Source organism: Scyliorhinus torazame, chromosome 3 (genome assembly GCF_047496885.1).
Source record: "Scyliorhinus torazame isolate Kashiwa2021f chromosome 3, sScyTor2.1, whole genome shotgun sequence".
NCBI lineage: Eukaryota > Metazoa > Chordata > Chondrichthyes > Carcharhiniformes > Scyliorhinidae > Scyliorhinus > Scyliorhinus torazame.
In genome coordinates, this window is record NC_092709.1 from 146,328,196 (window position 1) to 146,351,883 (window position 23,688).

The following is a 23,688-nucleotide window of genomic DNA, read 5'->3' on the forward strand; positions in this document are numbered from 1 at the left end:
CGTGCATCAATATAATAAGCTAGTTTTTTAAAAAAAGAATGGAGCTCCGAATCAAGCCAGAGTGTCTGCAACTCAGCCCCCACGTGGCGAACTCAGTGGCAATCTTCAAGCACTGGCTGGCGTGCTTTAAAGGGTATCTTGTGATGGCCGAATACACACCCACGGGAGAGCAGAAACTACACGTCCTGCACTCAAGGGTGAGCCCGGAGATTTACACACTCATCGAGGAAGCGGAAGACTTCGATGCAGCAATAGAGCTGCTAAAAGGACATTATATTCGCCCAGCGAACCAGGTCTACACCCGGCACCTGCTAGCAACGAGGCAACAAACGCCTGGGGAATCGCTGGAAGAATTCTACCGTGCACTCCTGGTGTTGGGGAGAAACTGCAGCTGCCTGCAAGTTTCGGCGAGCGAACACACTGAACTCTTGGTCCGGGACGCTTTCTTGGCAGGTATGCTATCCTCACAAATCCGCCGGCGACTGCTAGGAAAAGACACTCTAGGTCTCAAGGAGGCACGGGCCCTTGCAGGCTCCCTGGATGTGGCCTCCAGAAACGCCCACGCTTACGTTCCCGACCGCGCGGCAGCCCCTGGGCAGCGTGGAACCCCTCCGCATGCCGACCCCGAGACATCCCCCATCCCCCCACAAGCCTGTGCTGCAAGGCAGCCTGGCAACCCTGGGGGGCCCCGCTGCTACTTTTGCGGGCAGGCCAAGCACCCCCGCCAGCGCTGCCCGGCCCGCGCATCCATCTGCAAGGGCTGCGGTAAAAAGTGCCACTTCGTGGGGGTATGCCAGGCCCGTGCGGTTGCCGTGGTCTCCGCCGGCGAATGCGGACCGCCACCACAAACCTCTCCACGCCATCTTGTCCCGCAGACGCCATGTTAGAGGGATGGGTGCCGCCATTTTGTGCACCCCCAGCCATGTGCGACCAATGGGAGCCGCCATGTTGGATGAACCCCCAGGACCACAGCTCGGTTGACCACACACTGCCCGAAGAGAACACTCAACTGCTGCGATTAGCCTCAGTGACTCTGGCTCAGTCCCGGCCTCGAACACTCTCAACTGCTACAACAACAGTACTAATCAACAGGCATGAGACATCCTGCCGAATCGACTCTGGGAGCACGGAGAGCTTCATACACCCCGACACGGTAAGGCGCTGTTCTCTCCTCGTCCACCCCGTTAATCAAAAAATCTCCCTGGTCTCCGGTTCCCACTCAATGGAGATAAAGGGGTTTTGTGTAGCAAACCTCACGGTCCAGGGAAGGGAGTTCAAAAATTTCCGTCTCTATGTCCTTCCCCACCTCTGCACGGCCACACTCCTCGGTTTAGATTTCCAGTGTAACCTCCAAAGTCTAACCTTCAAATTTGGTGGCCCTATACCCCGCCTCACTGTCTGCGGCCTCGCGACCCTTAAGGTCGACCCGCCTTCCCTGTTTGTGAACCTCACCCCGGATTGCAAACCCGTCGCTACCAGGAGCAGGTGGTACAGTGCCCAGGATCGGATCTTTATTAGGTCAGAGGTCCAAAGGCTACTGAGGGAAGGAGTCATTGAAGCCAGCAACAGTCCCTGGAGAGCTCAAGTAGTGGTGGTAAAGACCGGGGAGAAGCATAGGATGGTTATCGACTACAGTCAGACCATCAACAGGTTTACGCAGATGGACGCGTACCCTCTCCCCCGCATATCCGACCTGGTAAACAAGATCGCGCATTACAAGGTCTTCTCCACGGTGGATCTTAAGTCCACCTACCACCAGCTCCCCATCCGCACTAGTGACCGCAAATACACTGCCTTCGAGGCAGATGGGCGGTTCTACCACTTCTTAAGGGTTCCCTTCGGTGTCACCAACGGGGTCTCGGTCTTCCAGCACGAGATGGACCGAATGGTTGACCAGTGCGGTTTACGGGCAACATTCCCGTATCTCGATAATGTCACCATCTGCGGCCACGACCAGCAGGACCACGACACCAACCTCCGAAAATTCTTCCAGACCGTAAAAATCCTTAACCTTACATACAACAAGGATAAATGGTGTTTAGCACCGACCGCCTAGCCATCCTCAGCTACAGGTCGAGAGCGACGCGTCTGACGTAGCTCTGGCGGCCACCCTCAACCAAGCGGGCAGACCCGTGGCCTTCTTCTCCCGTACCCTCCATGCTTCCGAAATCTGCCATTCCTCAGTCGAAAAGGAGGCCCAGGCCATAGTGGAAGCTGTGCGACATTGGAGGCATTACTTGGCCGGCAGGAGATTCACTCTCCTCACTGATCAACGGTCGGTTGCTTTCATGTTCGATAATGCACAGCGGGGCAAGATAAAAAAGATAAGATCTTGCGGTGGAGGATCAAACTCTCCACCTACAACTACGAGATCTTGTATCGTCCCGGGAAGGTAAATGAGCCTCCTGACGCCATGTCCCGCGGCACATGTGCCACCGCACAAGTGGACCACCTCCGAGCCCTCCACGAGGACCTCTGCCACCCGGGGGGTCACTCGCTTTTTCCATTTTATCAAGACCCGCAACCTGCCCTACTCCACCGAGGAGGTCAGGACAGCCACCAGGAATTGCCAAATCTGCAGTCCGTGTGCAAACCGCACTTCTACCGGCCGGAGAACGCGCATCTGATAAAGGCTTCCCGTCCCTTTGAACGCCTCAGCATGGACTTCAAAGGCCCCCTCCCCTCCACCGACCGCAACACATACTTCCTGAACGTGATTGACGAGTACTCCTGATTCTCATTCGCCATCCCCTGTCCCGACATGATCGCAACCACCGTCATCAAGGCCCTCCACAGCATCTTTGCACTGTTCGGGTTCCCCGCGAACATACACAGTGATAGGGGGTCCTCCTTTATGAGCGACGAACTGCGTCAATTCCTGCTCAGCAAGGGCATCACCTCAAGCAGGACGACCAGTTACAATCCCCGGGGTAACGGACAGGTAGAGAGGGAGAACGTAACGGTCTGGTAGACCGTCCTACTGGCCCTACGGTCCAGGAATCTCCCAGTCTCCCGCTGGCAGGAAGTCCTCCCGGATGCCCTCCACTCCATCCGGTCACTGCTTTGTACCACCACCAACCAGACACCTCACGAACATCTCCTTGTCTTCCCCAGGAAGCCCTCCTCTGGGACCTCGCTCCCAACCTGGCTGGCAGCACCCGGACCCATCCTGCTCCCAAAACACGTGCGGGCGCACAAGTCGGACTCGTTGGTTGAGAGGGTCCATCTTCTACACACTAACTCCCAGTACGCCTACGTGGCGTACCCCGACGGCCGACAAGATACGGTCTCCCTAAGAGACCTGGCACCTGCCGGAGCCCCACGCACACCCCAGCCACCAGTCCTGCCTTCCCCTCCACCAGGGCACCTTACAGGAGGATCGGTCCGTCCGCCAACCCCGTCTAGGCCCCCCCACCCACCGACGCACCCCGCAGGCGCTCCCTTCCCAGGTCAACCGTTTTCCCCACCAGGTATTACGGTACCTGGTGTACTGGAGCACCATTGGTGAAAATTGTATGCTTTCTATTGGTTAAGATGTATGGTAGCTCCGCCCTGCTAGGTGGGGTATAAGAGCCCGCGCTGCCCCAGCAGCCTTCATTCTGTACCTGAGCTGCTGGGGGCAATATCTATCAGTTGGACTACAACCTCGCTTTAGTGGTCATTGATCGTGCATCACAAAGCTTAGGGGATTTTGACTGGGGTTTGCAGATGTCATGTCAATGGTGTTAAAAACAAGGGTGTCGCTGAATCCAGGGGTGCCGATTTTCGGGGTGTCGGATGACCCGGGAATCCAGGAGGAGAAAGAGGCAGACGTGCTGGCCTTTGCTTCCCTGGTAGCCCGGAGACGGATACTATTAGCATGGACGGATTCAAAGCCCCCGAAGTCGGAGACCTGGCTATCGGACATGGCTAGCTTTCTCTGTTTGGAGAATCAAGTTCGCCTTGAGAGGGTCACTGTTAGGGTTCGCCCGGAGATGGCAACCGTTTGTCGACCTCTTCGCGGAAAATTAATCGTCAGCAGAAGGGGGGGGGGGGGTGGAGGTTAATTTAGCTTAGAGTAGGGGGTTAATAAAGGTGGGACCTGGAAGGGAGGGAGACGGCTTTTGCACTATGTTTATAGTTTCATGTACATTGTTTATTGTGTTGTTGTTATAATACCAAAAAATACCTCAATAAAATGTTTATTAAAAAAAAAATGACTGGAACCCCATTTGAATGCATTTAAATACGATTAGCTGGGGCCACACAGGTAAGTACAGCCTCCGGGGATGGGGGGGGGTGGTGGGGGGGGGTGGGGGGTGGGGGTGGGAAGGTCACTCCCGGGCAGTGCCCAGCTTCTATTGAGGAGGTTTGGAGTAGGAGGGGGATTCCGTATCTGTGGGCGTTCACGGTGGGGGGAAATTGAGATCTGTGGGGTCATTCCTTTTTAAAAGATTTTTATACATCAAGGCACCATTTTTGGACTTTGTGGGGCACATCTCTTAGATTTTCTTTTCCAGAGTATTCAAAAACTCGGCAAGAAAAGCTGACCGCACAGCCGGCGGGCTGCACACAGCTTCTCCCACGTGAGTTGACAGTTTGAACCAAGAATACGCTGCAGGACCTGGTGGTGACATCTTTTCCAAATGGACCACCTGCTAACACCGTTGAAGAAATGCTTCTGCAGATTATTGATGCTTTTGTTGCTGGTGTGGTGAGTGCTGCATGTGACTGGCACATCGCCGTGGGTTAAACACGCTGGAAGTGGAGGATGTTCAACTGCACCTTGACCGGCAGTGGAATATGTGGATGCCAGGGTTTGGTTCCGATGAAATTCGGCCATATGGGAGGTCCTGCACAGCTGCTCTCCTGGATGGAGAATGGAACTGATACGTGGAACAAGTCACACAATTGTGGACAGATGATTTCTGCGACAAAGTTCTGGACACGATAACACATTTTGAGGCTTATCCTCCGTTTCTGTTGAGGAACCTGTGGAGGGTGATCCAGTGTGTTTTATTGTGAAAATGAGCTTTCATAGTTAAAAAAAATTTTTTTTTTTTTTAAGAGTATCCAAATATTTTCTTTATCCAATGAAGGGGCAATTTGGGGGTGAAACTCATGCAGACAAGGGGAGAATGTGCAAACTCCCCACAGACAGTGACCAGGGGCCGGGATCGAACACGGGTCCTCAGCGCCGCAGGCAGCATTTCTAACCGTGCCACCGTGCCTTCCAGAGCTGACATAGCTTTCAATTGGTATCAATATGGGACGGTGATGTTTCCTTAATGGTTAGTCTGATATGTGGAATGTTTTGCAGTTGATTTTCGAATCTTTGTCACTGTTGACCGTTTAATAAACAAAATATTCTCTACTCTCAAGTGGATTCTCGTGCGTACACGTACCATGTCTCAGAGGATGATTAGTACATTGCATTTCAATCAAACTTTGACGCCGAGAAGCTGTGGCTGAACTCTAGGAGCATCAGCACCATTAAGGCAGCAGCCAACAATTAACCATGAAAGAACTGAGCTTCAGCACTGGGGATCTCTCGCGACCAAAGGGTAAGCATGTGCATCAGGGGAGGGCACATGAGCACGATCTCCCTAATGTCCCGGCAAAGGTCTGGGTTCTGGGGCTCGTGGTGTGGCCGGAAGTGAGTGCGCAGAGCGAAATTCTCCAGCACAATTGGTTCTGTGAATGGCACTCTGAGGGAAGGCGGGACATAGAAGCATGGGGAAGACTTGGGGGATTGGAGGGTCCCGGGATAGAAGCTGTAACTGATTGTTGGTCTCCCTCCTTCTCCAGATCCTTACAGATACCAAGATGGCTATTGTTGTTGGTCCCGCAGAGACAGCCAGTGTCGACGCAGACTGGAGGTGGTACATACACCATGCCCAGGGGGCCGCCGCACACCCTGAGGACCCGTCAGGCCGAGAAGAAACCCAGAGGGGGACGCCAGCAATGGCACAAGGTGTGCAGGCTTCGTTGGTCCTTCGATGAAATGACAGACAGTATGTGCCGCAGGGAACATCATCTCAACAAAGAGACATGCAGCATCTATGCTATGTCCTCGTGGATTTGGCACTCCGTGGAGAAGGAGGACATCCGCTCCCGGTGGATGTGAAGGTCACCACAGCCCTGAATCTTTAATGCAAGTGGATAATTTCAAGGCTCGAGCGGGGACTTGTGTGACATTTCCCAAGCTTGAGCCCACAACTGCATTTGTGAGGTCAAGGATGCCCTGTATGCCCGATATCCAACTACGTCACCTTGAATCTAATCCAAGCCCATGAAGATGCCCGGGCTGCAGGATTCACTGCCATTGCTGGGATACTCCAGGTCCAGGGGACAAATGATGGCACACATGTCACCTTGTGTGCACCAGGGAGTGCCCACTATTCACAGGAAGGGGTCTAGTCCCTGAATGTTCAGATTGTGTGTGACTACCGCCTGAGGGTCATGCACATGTGTGCAAGCTTCCCAGGGAGTGTGCATGACAGCTACATCTTGGGACACTTGGATATACCCGGCGTCTTCGAGGACCACCCCAGGATGATGGGTTATCCCTTTGGGGACAAGGGGTACGCGCTGAGGCCCTGGTTGATGATGCCATTGCGGATTCCGGAGACTGAGGCTGAGACCTGATATAATGAGGCCCAGGTTGCCACCTGTCATGTCACTGAGCGGTGCATCGGACTGCTCAAAATGCGGTTCCAATACCTGGAACGCTCTGGTAGTGCACTGCAGTACACCTCCCAAAGGGTCTCCGGCTTTGTGCTACTCTCCTGTGCCCTCTACAACCTGGCACAGCAGCGGGGCAAGATGCTGGAGGAGGAGGAGGAAGGAAATGCAGCTTTGTCTGAGGAGGAGGCGGTCCAGTGGGAGATGGAGGATGAGCCTGGGGAGGACTCGCAGGAGGAGCTGGAAGGTGGAGGACAAGTGGTCGCAAGGATCCGGAGGTACGGAGGACCAGGGAGGTCCTTATCCTCACCAGATTCTCATAGGATGCGGCTTTCTCCATCAGCTAAACAACCTTCCCCCCATCCCACCCCCCCATTTACCTTCTTGCCCAAATCCACCCTCCCCCATTCACACTCACTGTTTCCCTCCTTCCCCTCCCTCATTTCCCTCCTTCCCCTCCTTCTTCCTTCCCACTCCTCCAATCCCTCCCCATTTCCCTCATCCCCTCCATTTCCCACGTCCCCCACACAATGCCCCCCCATCCCCAACCACCTTGTTCCACCCTCCAAGGATCTGTGTAACATCACGCCAGGGTGATGGGCCTGTCTTGGCACTGTCAGTGGGTCAATATCCAAGGAGAGTGATATAACTCGCTGTAAGACAAGCTCTGGTGCTCCTCAGTTTATGTCAACTCTTGTCTTTCTGCTGGCAGCCTGTTCATACCCATCCTCTGTACGGGTTTGCATGGGGCCTGTTTGATCTTGGACCTCTCTGCCCGAATCGGGCGGGGTTGGGGGAAGTGGAGGGCAACTGGGGTGGGGATGTGGGCAGGCCCGTTGTGAAGATTAACGTGACAAAGGCTTCACATGTATCAGGTGTAACATGCTTTAATAGTGAACATTTGAGATTTCCAATCCCCCTAGCTACAGATAGTAATCCCCTCCCTTATCAATCTTCTTGATCTTTCGTGGTCTACTGCTACTTCTAATGTGTCCCGAGGATGCAGATCAGAGGTGGAGGCAGCCTACTGCTTTCCAAACCATGTGGCATTTGATGCATTTGGCGGACGTCCTCTGGAGGGCCTGGAGCCTGGGAGCCTCGGCCGACTTACCGGTGTTACTGGCATTGCCGTGCCATCCTGTTCTGCCCGCTGCCCTTGAGATGCACCATTGTCAGGAGGGAGAATTCGGAAGAACTGGAGACCGCCCTCGTCTCCTTGGTGACATGTCCCAGGTTGGCCTCCAGCACTTCCTCCTCCCCGATGGTGCCCGTAGGGCCCTGGGGGTCTCCGTGAGACAGAGGGGCAGCTGAAGTGAACTCCAGAGGCCTCTGAGTCATCTGGCTCTGCCAGCCCTGGAGGCTCCCCGTTGTCTGCTCCATGGTGCTAATGCCCATGGTCCTCAGTGACTGGGCCATGCTCTGTTGTGTCTGGGCAATGCCCACCTGTGTCTGGGACATGTTCCTCAGTGACTGGGACATGATCTTGAAGTGCTCACCCATGGTCCACACATACTGAGCCATGCCTTGGGCACCACCACTCAAGTTCCGGCTTGTTGTGCTCCAGACTTTCCATTGTGGTCACCACCCTAGCAGTATTGGCCTTGGTGCCATGCATTGTCGGCATCATGCCCTGCACTGTAGCCTTTAAAACTCCTCCAAGCGGCTACGCACTTGTTGAAATGTCACTGACATCCCCTCCTGAATCTCACGGCTGTGTCCTATCATCTGCATGAGCCCTGGGAGAACATTGTCCAGAGGCGCGACATCTGTCCGGGACCCAGCTGAGTCCTGGGATCCAGCAGACCTCTGACTGCCATCTCACTTGGACATTCCTGCCATTCATCAGCAACTGTGTGCTGCTCACCAGATTGTGCCTCAGGAGCCTGTCCACTAATGTCGCCCACTGAGGTGTGTGTATCTGCGCTGGTGGAAAGTGGGGATGATAGCTGTGACACCTCAATGGTGGTCTCTTGGGTGGCGGTGGGGAGAGGGGTGGAAAAACGACTCCGGATGGCCTGGTCCCATCAGTTGGAGACCCTGCGAAACAATGGATATGTGGTCAGTGAGAGGGAAGGATCATTTTGTCTAACATGAGACAGGTCATCTGGGTGAAGGGGCAGTGGATCCTCACCTCTGTGGCGCAGGCCACCCTCATTGTCGGTGACTGCTCTGTCCTCAGACAAACCTGTGATTTCCAGAGCCTGTTGCTCACAGAGTGAGGGTAGAAATCTCTGGTACTCGCCCCACACCTTGGCCCTTTCTCGCTTATTATAGGCTATCTTCTCCTGTGGGGACAAAGAGTGGGCATTGTGAGATGCATGCTTGATAGGTCAGGAGGTTTATAGCAGGTGGCATGTGTGGTCACCGCACCTGGACAAAAAGGCAGTGTGCTGGTGGGTGCCAGGGGATGCTGAGGAGCAATACAGAGGTTGAATGTGAGGGGGGTGCAAGATGTCTATCAGAGATTTGTGGGGTGGGGGAGGGTTGGGATATTGAGGGGTGACAGGCGGAACTTATGTCAGAAGAGAGGTGGCAACATACATTTGCAACTCGGTGAATGGCTTCTTCAAACATTGGATGATGGTCTCCTGATCAAGCTGTCCGACTGACAGCCATCGCCACTGCCTCCCAGACAGTATTATTAACCCTACTGCTGATCCTCCTATCCCCTCGGAGAAACGGCCCGGGATTTTCCCTTCTCGGGATGAAGTCCCCATGCCGGTGGGAAAACCGGCGCCAACCACTCCGGCGTCAACAGCCCCCAAAAGTAAGGTGGGGATGGCGCCACTCCTGCTGGCGGCGAAGGGACGACGCGTGTTCGCACATGCGCGGAACGGCCGGCGTGATCTCGCGCATGCGCGGACTGGCTGGCGTATTTCCGCGCTTGCACAGACTGGTCGGCGTATTTTGGCGCATGCGCGGGGGTTTCTCTTCTCCGCGACGGCCCCTGGGCAATATGACAGAGCCCTACAGGGGCCCGGCGCAGAGGAAAGAAGTGCCCCCATGGAACAAGCCCGCCCGCAGATTGGTGGGCCCTGATCGTGGGCCAGGCCACTGTGGGGGCCCCCCTGGTGTTGGATCTCCCCGCGCCCCCCCGAGGACCGCCCCCGCACACTCACCTGCCAGGTCCCACTGTGCCTGAGGTGAGTAATTCACGCCGGCGGGTCTGGCCAAAAATGGACTGCCACTTGGCCCATCGGGGCCCGGAGGATCACCGGGGGGGGGCCGCTGTCAACCGGCGGGGGGTCAGAGAATCCCGGCCCAGATGTCCCATCTCATATCCACAGCACCCCGAAGCCTGGCCAGGTCGGCATCCCCAAAGCAAGGAACACGTCTGCGCGCTGCCACGCTTATGTGTTGACTGAGAGTGAGTGGGGAGGGAGCGTTTAAAAGCAGCTTCTCCATGTTAGTGGTGAGATGCTTAGGTGCCAGACTGGCGAATCAGACGGCGAGACAGCCAGTAATGGCGAGAAGCTCATGGGGGTGCATTTTCGGCACTAAGTGCCGTTAAATGCAGGCCGTGATCTCGCCAACATGGCCTTTGAGAACACCCCACCAACCCCACCCATAATTACACTCAGAAATGTTTCCATTAAATCGCACGCCTTATCTCATATATGCCAATATTGAGGAAGAGCTTTTCTTTCATTCTAAAGACTCTTTTTATTTAATTGGCCTCATTTTTCAAAATTGATTTCGTATTGGTCATTGAGGGAGGGATTTGAAATTCCCACCCTAAGTCAACAGAATTTTGGCTATGCTCCAAATATTCCAGCCCCACCTGCAACAATGGCCACCACTGGCGGGGCTGTAAAATCCTGCCCCAAGTCTTATTCAACTTAAATAATTACAATGGTATGCTGGTTGAGGTCTGACTGAGCACGCACACATTATCCACAAACCTTGACAGTGAGGATCTGATTACTGTGCAGAGCCGCCACTGTGGGGGACCCCGGCAAACCCTGGGAACACAACACAGTATAGGAACAAACAAAAAAAAACCACAACAAAACAGCACAAGGTTTCCACATTGCAACATATAACAGGACATGCCAGCTTGTTACATTCTCACTGTTATCGTTAGAGTACGACAGCTTTATCTACACCACCACTGGAGACGAGCTAAGATTCTGAAATAACTTTCCTTGTGGCAGTTTTCCACAATTTTTATTCAATTTGTGCCATTTTCTTAATAGTTCTCTTTATCGGGATGAAATTGCGCTGCATGACATGACAGTCTTAACCTTCCCAAGCTAGGAAGGGAAGTAAATAAATCTCGCTTCCTGTTTCTGATTGCCCAATGCTAGGAATGCATGAGTATATGTCAAGTGAGGCCAGAATTAGAATGAGCTTTAGTACTCTTTGTGATCAAATAGGCAGGCCAACACATTAAAGGGATGATTTTAACGTAATCTGCTGGTCATGTAATGGAAAGCAACATCAGGCCGAGGTATAGAATGGTCTGATCCTGTCAATTCCCTGATTGAGGACTTATCCTTCAGTCTAGACTCATATGTAAGGAATGTATCAGGATAGGGCGGCACAGTGGGTAGCACTGTCACCTCACAGCGCCAGTGACACAGGTTTGATTATGACCTTGGGTCACTGTCTGTGCGGAGTCTGCACGTTCTCCCTGTGTCTGTGTGGGTCTCCTCCGGGTGCTTCAGTTTCCTTCCACAGTCCAAAGATGTGCATGTTAGGTGGATTGGCCATGCTGAATTGCCCCTTAGTGTCCAAAGATCAGGTGGGCTTATGGGGCAATCCGGATAGGGCGGGGACTGGCCTAGGTAGGGTGCTCTTTCAGAGGGTCGGTGTAGACTCGATGGGCCAAATGGCCTCCATCTGCACTGTAGGGATTCTATGATACCCATTGACAAATCTTGTTTGAGTCAATACTTTTAGGTAAGCAATGAACAAAAGGGAATGTGAGATCAAATAAAGGGGAGCAAAGCAGCATGATTGGCAGCTTCAACAATGGCATTTTCTGAAGAAATATCAAAAGGCACTAAAACCCAATCAACTGTAAAATAACCTACATTCATAAGAATCTCTCAAATAATAGGCAACTTTTCATAGCCGAGATTTTCGAACTTTGCCCTCTAATAAGGCAACAAACCCCTTTCCAAATAAGGCCACAATATGGAGATCAACATTAATATTTGGAATCATTGGGGGTGGGAGTCTTCATTTCAGAATCTCAGCATCGTCCCCTGCCTAAAGTTTCTCCTCAAACGTGTTTACAAATGATGTCTCAGTAAAATGTGTAAAGGTTGCGACACAACATCATTTCTCATCAAAAGCACCAGAATATATCAATCTTAATTTGAGTATCAAGCCAGTTTCTATCTCAAGATTGTTTTATGTCACTGATCCAGGACTTGTGTTCAAGAGACAAAGCAGAAATCAGTTAAAAGCCCATATTTCTATTTTATTTATGGCAATCATTTTCCATTAGAGACAATTAAGATTGTTCATAGCTACAAAAATGAGCTTCAGCATCGTTTAGTTAGGCTAGTTTGCCATTACAATATAATAATCTTTATTGTCACAAGTAGGCTTATTAACACTGCAATGAAGTTACTGTGAAAAGCCCCTAGTCGCCACATCCCAGCGCCTGTTTGGGCACACAGAGGGAGAATTCAGAATGTCCAAATTACCTAATAGCACGTCTTTCTGGAGCACCCGGAGGAAACCCACGCAGACACGGGGAGAATGTGCAGACTCCGCACAGACAGTGATCCAAGCCGGGAATCGAACCTGGAACCCTGGCATTGTGAAGCCATAGTGTTAACCATTATGCTACCATGCTGCTCGTTATAAGATATCATAGTGTATGATATTTACAACATGGCGTAAAATATTAATAATGGCATTCCTTTGTTTTCTCAGTTTCAGTCATGGTTATTTATCATTTTGCTTGTTGAAATTTTCATACAGGCTGTCACTCTTTATTTTTATCCTTAAAATAAGCCTTGCAAAACAGATGTTCCAATTTTGATTTGTCAGGGATAGAAAGTGTATCTAATACAACAATAATCATGGATTCTTTTACAAAATATTCCTGATTTTTAATCTGTTTTAATTGTTTCTAATATTGAAAATTGGAACTTTGTGGTAGATTAGGCGTGCCGAGATCAAAAAATAAGTTTTTGACTAACATTTTGCACTGAGGAGCAGCTTAGCAGTGGTGAGATGGGTGGATGGATGGATTTGTTTATTGTCACGTGTACCGAGGTACAGTGAAAAGTATTTTTCTGCGAACAGCTCAACAGATAATTAAGTACATGAAATGAAAAGGAAATAAAAGAAAATATATAATAGGACAACACAAGGACAATGTACCTACATAAGCACCGGCATCGGATGAAGCATACAGGGGTGTAGTGTTAATCAGGTCAATCAATAAGAGGGTCGTTTAGGAGTCTGGTAACAGCGGGGAAGAAGCTGTTTTTGAGTCTGTTTGTGCGTGTTCTCAGACTTCTGTATCTCCTGCCCGATGGAAGAAGTTGGAAGAGTGAGTAAGCCGGGTGGGAGGGGTCTTTGATTATGCTGCCCGCTTTCCCCAGGCAGCGGGAGGTGTAGATGGAGTCAATGGATGGGAGGCAGGTTCGTTTTATCCTCGCAGTTATCCATAAATTATTTCAAGCCAAATCAAAAAGCAGCAAATCTTTATTAAAGAATACACCTACTAAGATTCCCTCAGTGGACCCTTCAAAGTGAGTGAATGGATGAAAGGACTTTTATAGAAACAATTTCTTATTTTATTTAACTCTACTTCCTTCTCCTGCACTCGATCTCCTGGTCGAGTAGAGCCAGGTTACATATGGCCAACCCTTTGGGGTGCCTATTCTATAATGCCTGTGTTTAATAGGAGTGTGAGTGTAGGTTGATTTGATGCTCTCTGATTTTCATTGTTGCTCTCTGCAGAGGTCTTCAGGAAAGTCAATCTGAGATTGTCAGCTTGTCACTCACTGTATGAGTAGATAATGGACACAAATTCACAACCTATTCAGTGATACATCGATTGGTGTAGTTGTACATTAAACTATCGACTAGCAAAGATGATGATGATCAAAAACTGTTAAGTGCTCATAACGTATTCATTGTAAACAGTGACAAGATCACACAAAAGAGAAAGAGGTTAAGTTATTAAAATGCGGAGCTATTACCCATGCTTTACTAAAAATCACTACTGCAGTGATGAATTTATTAAAACATCACTTTTTAAGGTTTCCTTTATGGAGCCTTGGAAATAGATCATTTCTGAGTGTGAAAGTGATGTAACAAGCCCCACTGGGAGTCAATTAATTCTTAGCACTAGTGTCCTGATTGCTTTGAAATCAAATAGGAGCTAACCTTTTTTTAAAAGCCCTGGTGAGTAATTTACAACATTAACTAATAACTATATTTGAAGATTTATTTTAAAAGAATGACGCTCGAGTTGGGTTGTAAATGATACTGTGCCTCATTTAATGCTCCATATTGGTGTTGTGCAAATATTCAGGAAATTGCTTGTGGAAGGTAGTCCCGTGTTGCCAGAGATACAAGCCAGTTGCAGTGCAAGTGCAGCCAAATTTTTAAACTTTCAATTGTAAAATTAAAAACCCTTCCGGTGCACCACTGTAATACCGTTTCATTTCCACTGCCTCAAAAGAAGCTGATTATCCCATGAGCTTGTTTAAATGACCTGACATGACAGCAACCGGTGACAAGAGCTTGGTTAGTTTATTTGATTACATACAAACAGGGCCTTACCTTCCACCATTCCCATTCAAAAGTGATGTGAGCAAGCACATCCCAGACTGGCCCTGCACTGCATAGATCATAAACCTGGCTTCAAATTCATAAATTTTAGCACCAGAGTGTGACTTTATTACTTTCCATTTACATTGAAAATTGATAGACTCCAATGGCACTGACTAGACGTGCTAAAATGTGTGCTTGTTTTATACATACTTTTTATATGGACACTCCCAAAAGAGACATAATAATTCAGAGTGTATCATAGTACAGGATGGTTCCATTATTTTCTACTTATCAAGAAAAATCCAATAGTTAACAGTAGTCTAGAGTGTGCTAAATTTGTTTCTCGCACACTTCTTAATCAAAAGTTTAACATCTCTGGTATTGTAATTGTGCATTACTTGAGAACGCTCTGGTGTGGAATATGCTTTATTTGATTTCTATACTTCACATTGAAACAGATTGAGAAGATGGGGTTCAATTCAAATTGTGAGGAATTGTGAAATAAAAACAGAAAATGCTGGATAAACCCAACAGATGTGGCAGCTTCTGTGGAGAGAGGATTGTTTAGGCAGCATGTTAGCACACCTGGATAGCACTGTGGCTTCACAGTGCCAGGGTCCCAGGTTCGATTCCCCGCTGGGTCACTGTTTGTGCGGAGTCTGCACTTTCTCGCCGTGTGTGCGTGGGTTTCCTCCGGGTGCTCCGGTTTCCTGCCACAGTCCAAAGACGAGCAGGTTAGGTGGATTGCCCATGATAAATTGCCCTTAGTGACTAAAAAAGGTTAGGAGGGGTTATTGGGTTACGGGGATAGGGTGGAAATGAGGGCTTAAGTGGGTCAGTGCAGACTTGATGGGCTGAATCACCTCCTTCTGCACTGTATGTTCTATGTTGTTTCAGGTCCGTATGACTTCTTCAAAACTCTGAGGAAGAGTCATACCGGCACGAACCCATAACTCAGCTTCTCTCTCCACAGATGCTGCCAGACCTGTTGAGCTTTCGCAGAATTTCTGTTTCCATTTCAAATTTCGAGCACCAAAGTGTTTTGCTTTTATATGACGAATTGTGAATTGATTGCAATTTAATGACATGCATTGTGTATAGTATGAATAAAAATAAACCCATAAAAGAGTCAGATTAAAATAATTCAAAGCTTGCAGCCCACAGATTGTTTTCAGGACTATCGTTACAATTAATTTTGGATGGATATTATTATGATAATTAGGAAATCTAGGTAGATGAAGTAGAGTGAGGATTAATTCCATTACGTTTGAAAATTGGACATGACAAATATATAAAAATCATTCAACATCATTTCACTGGGTTAATTAGATGTAAATTGGTAGCTAGTTTAAATATGGATATAAAGTAGCATTCTTTGTTCATTATATTTTCCAATCAGCACTCATAAAGCAAATATTTATTTCTCCTTACTCATCTGATAATAGCCATAAAAAGGCACATGTGGGGATCATTAATCCTAACCTGAATTCCTGAACATATCACATGGCTAAGCAGAAGATTTATGAGAGACACATTTTCTGTTTAAATTGTTTACTTTCTAGCAGCTTCCAGTGCCCCAGCTATATGGCACCATTTTTCCTTTCGACTGCAGTTACTAGCCTGGATTTCCACTTGAGAAATGTAGCCATTTCCATGTGGTTTTGTGTGTGAAATAGGCCTTTTGCTGCAACTCTGCTCCTAAAAATAGTCATTGTGACTTCTCTCCCATGACCCCGATTTGTTTGCTGCAAGAATGATCCAATGCATTTAAATGCTGAGAGAAGGGGAATTTTGAATTTAGATGATAGACCAAACATGATTGACTCCATTGGCATCTGACTAGATGGGCTAAAATGCGTGCTTGTTTTATATATACTTTTTATATGGATACTCCCAAAAGAGACAATAATTCAGAGTGTATCATAGTACAGGATGGTTTCATTATTTTTCACTTACGAAGAAAAATCCAATAATTAACGGTAGTCTGGAAGTGCGACATTTGTTTCTCCTACACTCCTTAGTCAGAAGTTTAACATCTCTGGTATTGTAATTGTACATTTCTGGAGAACGCTCTGGTCTGGAATGTGTTTTATTTGTGTTCCCCGTCGATGATTTGGATGGCAGGTGCCTAATCCCTGACATCCTCAATATTCAGGCCAAGAGTTGGAGTGGACAAAAATCAAATCTTCATTTCCATGGCAAATGTTGCCTAACTTTAAATGATTCGCCATTTTGCATAAAGAAACATAGTGCCAACTTAAGAGGGGGGGGGGTCAGCTTGAACATGACTGGCAGAAATGAAGGAAACTGAAATGCAGCGCTCAATGACAACAGTTCTGATCGTTAAAATGAATTTGAACCAGGAATGCCTGTTTCAGGCACAATGTGAAACCTGTCCCTTAACTGATTTGCAGCCATAGGTCACATGAAGCACAAATAGGGAGTAAACGCTGTGCAATGGGCCACCATGCCTTTTCCCTCTGTTTTGTATGACAGAAATAGGCGCAGACAGGATGTATAGCACAAGAAAATTGGTCACTTTATCACTCAACTGCCTGAGGAACTGGAAGCTGTTGATGACTTTGTACTTTCCAGAAAACAATACCTGAGCAGCAGGCAGCTTTCCTCAAGGAAGTGCCTTTACAGCTATTGGGAAAATATGGCCCTTGCTATTATGTTACACATTATAGGTTATACATTATGCAAACCAACGTGTAATCCTCATGGCACTGTCTTCAGTATCCCCAATTCTTGTGCCCACTCTGCTCTTGATCCTGCCAGTGTATCATATATATCTTGTGCCAGTATGGGTACATCCTGGAAGCTCACTCAGGCAGTATGAGCATGGAAAATGTGGTATTGAATGGCTGTATTTGGTTCAAGGGTGAGGGGTAGAAATTTCCCTGAAGGTGCAGTGTCAAAAGAGATTTCTCTTCCCATTTCCAGGAGGGTTGATCAGAGAAAGGCTCCGTGGTAGTGCTCTCAGCTTGGAGTCAGAAGGTCATGGTTCCAAGCCCCACTTCAAAGATCTGAGCACATAATCTCGGCTGATGTTTCAACACATTACTGAGGGAGCGCTGAAATGTCTTTTGGTTGAGTTTTTAAACAAAAACCCCAACTACTCGCTGAAGTGGAGACAAAAGATCCCATGTACGAGTTGAAAAGCAGGGACGTTCTCTAGGTGCCCTGAAAAACAGTTATCCCTCATCAAACAACACAGAAATACCTCCATTGGCTATTATCTCTCGTAGCTGTTTGGAAGACTTTCCAAGCTGTCTGCCACATGGTTTACATTAGAACAGCGACAGTATCTCAAAAAGACTTCTTTCATTATTGAGGGTTTTGTGACATTCTACAGATGTGAAAGGTGCTATGCTACGCTAAAGAAAATTATTTTGCTTTCCTTGTATTAACATTTCAACCATTATAGACAAAAACAGTAAATGACACAATCCTAGCCGGTGGTACTACTCTCTCTCTCACTTTAAAAATTGACAATCTATCATGCACTTGTAAGAATGGTAATTAATCAATATTCAGCGCATTCTTTGCGTTTCCTTTTTAACAATTTTTATTGTATGACATGGAAGCTGTGGGGCTGAGTTTTGGAGGAAGGTGCATATTACTCTACCAAACCCCTCCCCTCCCCCCAAGTTATAGAAGTCAATTTCAAACCAAATTAGCGACTTTTAGAAGTGCCATCCCACAGCAGTCTAAATGATTTGATTGGCCAGCAGCCCGAGCATTGCTAGAACTCAGTAGCGGTCGCTGCTGGAAGCAATGGAACCTGGACAATTGTAAGTCCCAGGATTTTAGGTAGGGATCAGACAGGATCTGGAGGCTAGGCAGAGAGGCACAAAGAAGGGCTATCATTTTGGGCAACAGTGCTTTCTAGGCCACAGGCCACCCCCTGAAAAATGCACCGTCCCGTCCTTTAAGCAGCTGGTTTAAAAGAGCTGCCAGCTCACTGTCGCCCAACTGCCCGTGCCAACTACATTTTAGCATGGGCAGTGCAATATTCCGGTCTAATGGTTTCTTAAGCTCAGCTGCTTGGCCATTTTTTTTCTTAAATGGCAGGTGGGTTGCTGATTTCAGTGCCTACCTATTGTTTTATGCGGACCGGATTGGGGGTGGGCAGGAAGGTGGCGGGCTAGCAACCTGTCATATTTTAAGGGGCCCCACCCTCCTCGCCCTGTCAAAAATGCAGTCGACGGAGCTTGTAACATTCAGCCCATGTCTGCAGGTTACAAATGGAAATCATGATTCAGATACTCCTGGTTAAAGCATTCTGGGGAATAGAGTAAAGTTACTATAGTCAGCGGCATGTTACTGCACTGTGACCACAATTCAAGTTATTCAATGATTACAAGTTGACAACTGTCAGTTTGAAGGGTTGAAAATCTATTGTGTAGTCTGACGCCTGGGTCTCCATTTATACCGACTGTTAAGTGTATTTTCCTGATAGTAACAGCACTGAATTTGATCAGTATTGTTTGAACTGCCACCACTCAGTAACTGATCAATCCTTGTTAACTGAATTTAGCTAGAAGCATGTACTGACCTTTTGCACAAGGACAGGCAAATGCTATCCTCAGTTCTTGATACTTTGACAAATAGGGAGAATACAATTGTTTAATTTAGTATTTCTGGACATCAACTATTGCTTCAAGTGCTAATTTGAGAGAGGGGAGGAGGTGGAGATGGACCAATAACATATTGTCAGAAAATTAACCGCTGCAATGTTTGTTTTAACTAGAAACACCCTTTGGAGGAACATGAGATCTGGTACGCTACAAGAACACATGAATCAAAAACATGCTGTTACAATCCCCATGCTTTGACTGTAAAAGGCCAAAGATCAATTATCTTTTTTAAAAATCATACTACAAAGTGCTGGAGGACACATAAAAGCTGAGCATTTGGCTGTGGTGGTGAACAGATCTAATAACACACAGAAGTTCTTAATTTAAATGAACTGACATCTCAAAAGAACAGAAAACCTTCTTCTAACACTTGTATAATCAGACACACATGGAAATTAATAGACATCATTTGTCTAACTCCCTTGCACGCTCTGTGTGCCTGTATGTAGTCATCCCGTCAAACTGTTTTTCCAGAGTTTCTGTAGACTGAAAAGGGACAACTCTAACCCACCTGGTGACAATGGAATGGGGACAAGGGAGCGTTTAAATGGTGTCCAGCCTTACTGACCCATTATCATTACCATGCTTCTCATTTAGTTGCTGCAGAGTCTCAGAAATTGTTGAAAATTAGGGTTGCATTCGAGCTAACGGGGTCTCGACTGAATTCAAATTCAGGCCGCAACAATCTTCTTGCCAGTAGCTGTTAAGGGGATGAAGATTCTCCAAGGTACCTGGAAATCATTCCTTTATGGGGCCAGAAACAACATCTGGCCAGCTGCTGATTTCTGCCCATTTAAAGCCAAACATGCAGGTGTGGTTGAGAGTTACGGAGATACCATGCACTTCAAACTTAAATCTGTGGGTGCGCTCAACCAGAACCACTGGGGTAAAATCTCCAACATTACTGTACTTACCATGACATTCACACCTCTAGTGCACTCTGCTGTATTTTTATTCTGTGGCTAGCAGAACCAATACAGGCGGTAGTACCATCACAGGCTGCTGAAGAACAAGCAGTACAGTAAACAGGAACATTTATTTCGAATTATCAATGCACGTCATTGATTGAGAAACATTGGAGAACTGACCTTGTGTTGTGGATGCACAGTCCCTTCTAACCCCAGGAAGGCCTAACACTTCTGATACTAGTAGCAAAATGGGACCTTCAGCACTGCCCTGATATGTCAGCTACACTAAAGCCTGCTCCAGTATGGCCAGTTGACGACACTGATGTGGAGTGGAGCAGAATATTGAGAAAAGAGGCTCACAGTTTCATTAGTAACTACACTCAAACAATCATGCAATACACCTCAGAATGCCATCATGTGGCGGTTGGAAACGTACCCGTGGCCCCTGGTCCCCTTGATCACCCTGCAGGACACAAATATGTTTAATTAACATCAATGCAGAAACAATAGGAAATTTAGAATTTTGTTCAATGGAGGTAGGTGTCTTTTGTTTTTACACATAAAAGGAAAATATATTATCTGTAAAAATGATTATTTTCACAAACCTTGTCTCCTTTTGGACCAGGTGGACCCTGCAATGAAACAATTTAAAGTCATTAATTGTTTTATCCTCAAATTGTACTCCTGAAATTCAAAACCAGCTCATTTGGGTGCTTTTCGGAAAGAAATTAGTACCGCGTTCTCAGATTGAATTAAAATCAATGATGCCTATTTCCTGCAAGGGCGGCACGGTGGCGCAGTGGTTAGTGTTGCTGCCTACGGCGCTGATGTCCCGGGTTTGAATCCCGGCCCTGGATCACTGTCCGTGTGGAGTTTGCACATTCTCCCCGTGTTTGCGTGGGTCTCACACCCACAACCCAAAAAGATGTGCAGGATAGGTGGATTGGCCACACTAAAATTGCCCCGTAATTGTTAAAAATAATTGGGTGCTCTTAATTTATGGGCAGCTGGGTAGCACAAGTGATTAGCACTGTGGCTTCACAGCTCCAGGGTCCCGGGTTCGATTCCCCGCTGGCTCACTGTCTGTGCGGAGTCTGCACGTTATCCCCGCGTCTGTGTGGGTTTCCTCCGGGTGCTCCGGTTTCCTCCCACAGTCCAAAGAGGTGCAGGTTAGGTGGATTGGCCATGATAAATTGCCCTTAGTGACCAAAAAAGGTTAGGAGGGGTTATTGGGTTACGGGGATAGGGCTTAAGTGGGTCGGTGCAGACCCGATGGGCCGAATGGCCTCCTTCTGCACTGTATGTTCTATGTTCCTGACACCTCTCAACCCAAACGGAGCTGGTGAGTGATTGGCTAACACCGCTCTACAAAAAGACATTGCTTTTGAATGTTGGGGAGTGATTTGTCCTTCTTTCTTTTGTAAAGCACCTGCCTTCATCTTGCTGATCTGGTTAAAACTGAAAATCGCCTGTCTGTGCAATAGTGAGAGCCAACCCACACCTATACTCAGTGGCGTCCCGAAGTATCAATACCCTGCACCATGCACATTAGGGGTGGAATGTAATACAGGTGACGGAGGACGGTTTCACCTGCAGGCTGGAGAGCCAATGAGAGCCCCTCCTCACTTCCTTTTGGGAAGGCCTGCCATATTAAATGTCAACCAGGCACTTAACTGGGCACTGGCAGGGCTTGCCCGGAATCAAAGACACCGGGGATGGAAATCTTGCCGCTTGTGAGTTGCCAGACAATCAGCGGCAGCAAGGGCAGGGGTGACTTTTAGTGGTCCTCCCCACTTCTCGAGGCTGGGTCCCTCGATCAAGCACAACTACCTGTAAACGATGAATCTCCCACCCCGGGATCCCGTGAGCCAACCTGGCAGGGCTTCGTTTGTCAAAATCACTTAGTGAATCCCTTACCCTCTGATGGTTAAATATCAGCAGTGTCAGAATGAAGCCCTTCAGTGGGCATTAATTCTCCATTTGAAGGCTTCAACTGGCGACAGCTCAGGAAGGCCGTCCGAGAGCCTTCCCAGTCCAGATCTAATCAGGGCAGAAGTGGGAAGATGGTGGTGTCCTCAACCGGCACCTTCCTGCCTGAATCCAGTAGCTTCCATGGAAGTTATTTTTAATTGAATTTAATATCACTATTTACCATGATGCGATATGAATTCACCAGGGATGCTAGCCCAGTACGATAGTAACTAGGTTACAACACCCTAAATCTATGGCTTGCAAAGTGTAAGCATGGTGAAGACTAAGTTCCAAGGATATGTACTCATTTTATAAGATGGCTTTTATGGGAGAAGGATTGAGCTATTTGCTATTGTTTGCTGTCAAAGATGTTCTTTGTGCACAGGTTTAGGGTTCCAAAATTTACAGTGGGCAATAGAAATCTCCCACAAGTCATTACTATTACACTGTACATAATGCTGAATGTGTTAAGTTTAACACACAAATACCGAGTTTTCTTCTCATTAAGGGCCCACCTTCGACATCCTCTAGTTGAGGAAGGTGGGAATTCTGTTTGAAGCTGCTCACTCTGGTGATGGTAGTTGGGGGGGGGGAAGGTGTGTGTGTGCTACTCCTGCTGGGGGAGACAGGGAGCCAGTCCTCCACCCCAACATAAATAAAACCATTTTGAGGTCCGATATTAGTGTGTTTGCTACCATTTTTGATATGGTGTGCAGGCTTGGGCACTGCATTACCACCCACCCCTGACACCACTCATCCATCTTTGAGTGCACCAGATTCATCCTGCTGTTTAGGGCACTCAGCATAAGGGAGAAAGACAACCAAAGAGCGAAAATTCTGACCCTGCCCCCTCTGAGGTTCGGGTAGGACGATGATTCTGCTCTGACTGGGAGCCACTGTGCAGGGGTCCTGTATGCGCAGCCCAAAAAAATAAACTCTCAAGTTCGTTTTAGTAATTACACCATTCACTCCTCCCTCCCCATCCATTTTGTCAGACTTTGGGCGACATCCTTTCTGGTTGTTGCTCTCAGGTGTGCCTACCTGTCCTGTTACTTCCTCTCCCTGGTTCACTTCCTTCTCCATCCCAATAACAGGCCCTGGGAATGAAAAGGTCTGTCCCAGGAGCTTGGCCAGGCCATGTCAATCATCCAGGGCAGGAAAATTATAAGCACATTTTCCCTCACAGGGCAACGCACATGCATTTAATTGATGCATATGGATCCCTAATTAATGTAAGCATGAGTGGCCAGAGTAAGAATGTTAACCAATCTTATTTCCTTCAAATGCTAACTGACCTGCTGTACATTTGCTGTATTTACTGTTTTTATTTCTACATAACTATGACTACCCATTTGAAGCACTGGGTGTGAGGTTAACAAATGCTGAGCTCAGACACAAAGGGTCAGATGGATTCACCTGCAGCTGAAAATGCTTGTGTGGTCCTGAAGACTAATGTCCAATAAATCTGCATCGAATAAATGGTATCAACTCCCCCCTTGTCCGGTGTATGTCTTTAATTATGGTATAATTGTTCATCTCCTGACATGTTATCAGTCAAAGCTCTGGGAGTGCTCCACTGACACAAAATATTGACAGTAGGAGATAATTTATCGGTAAATATCTTTCCCCAAAAGGTTCAACTGATGTGTGATCAATAGCTGCTTGAAACACAGAAGTTTAAAAAAAAGTAAATTCCAATTTGCTTTGCACAATTTGTGGTTTACACAAAGAGACAAGTCGTTTTGGAACGTTGAGTA

General features: G+C 47.8%; 1 protein-coding gene across 1 annotated transcript in view; it reads right to left on the reverse strand.

Annotated features, from left to right (window-relative positions):
- The window catches only part of LOC140408742 (uncharacterized), a 264,053-nt gene extending 243,467 nt beyond the window's left edge, over positions 1–20,586 (reverse strand). Inside the window, exons 1-3 of the mRNA XM_072496372.1 lie at positions 20,566–20,586; positions 20,397–20,423; positions 10,566–10,625 (exon numbers count right to left, since the gene is read on the reverse strand). The gene's annotated coding sequence lies outside the window, so the exon portion shown is untranslated. The remainder of the gene's footprint in view (positions 1–10,565; positions 10,626–20,396; positions 20,424–20,565) is intronic.
- Between the last annotated feature and the right edge of the window lie 3,102 nt (positions 20,587–23,688).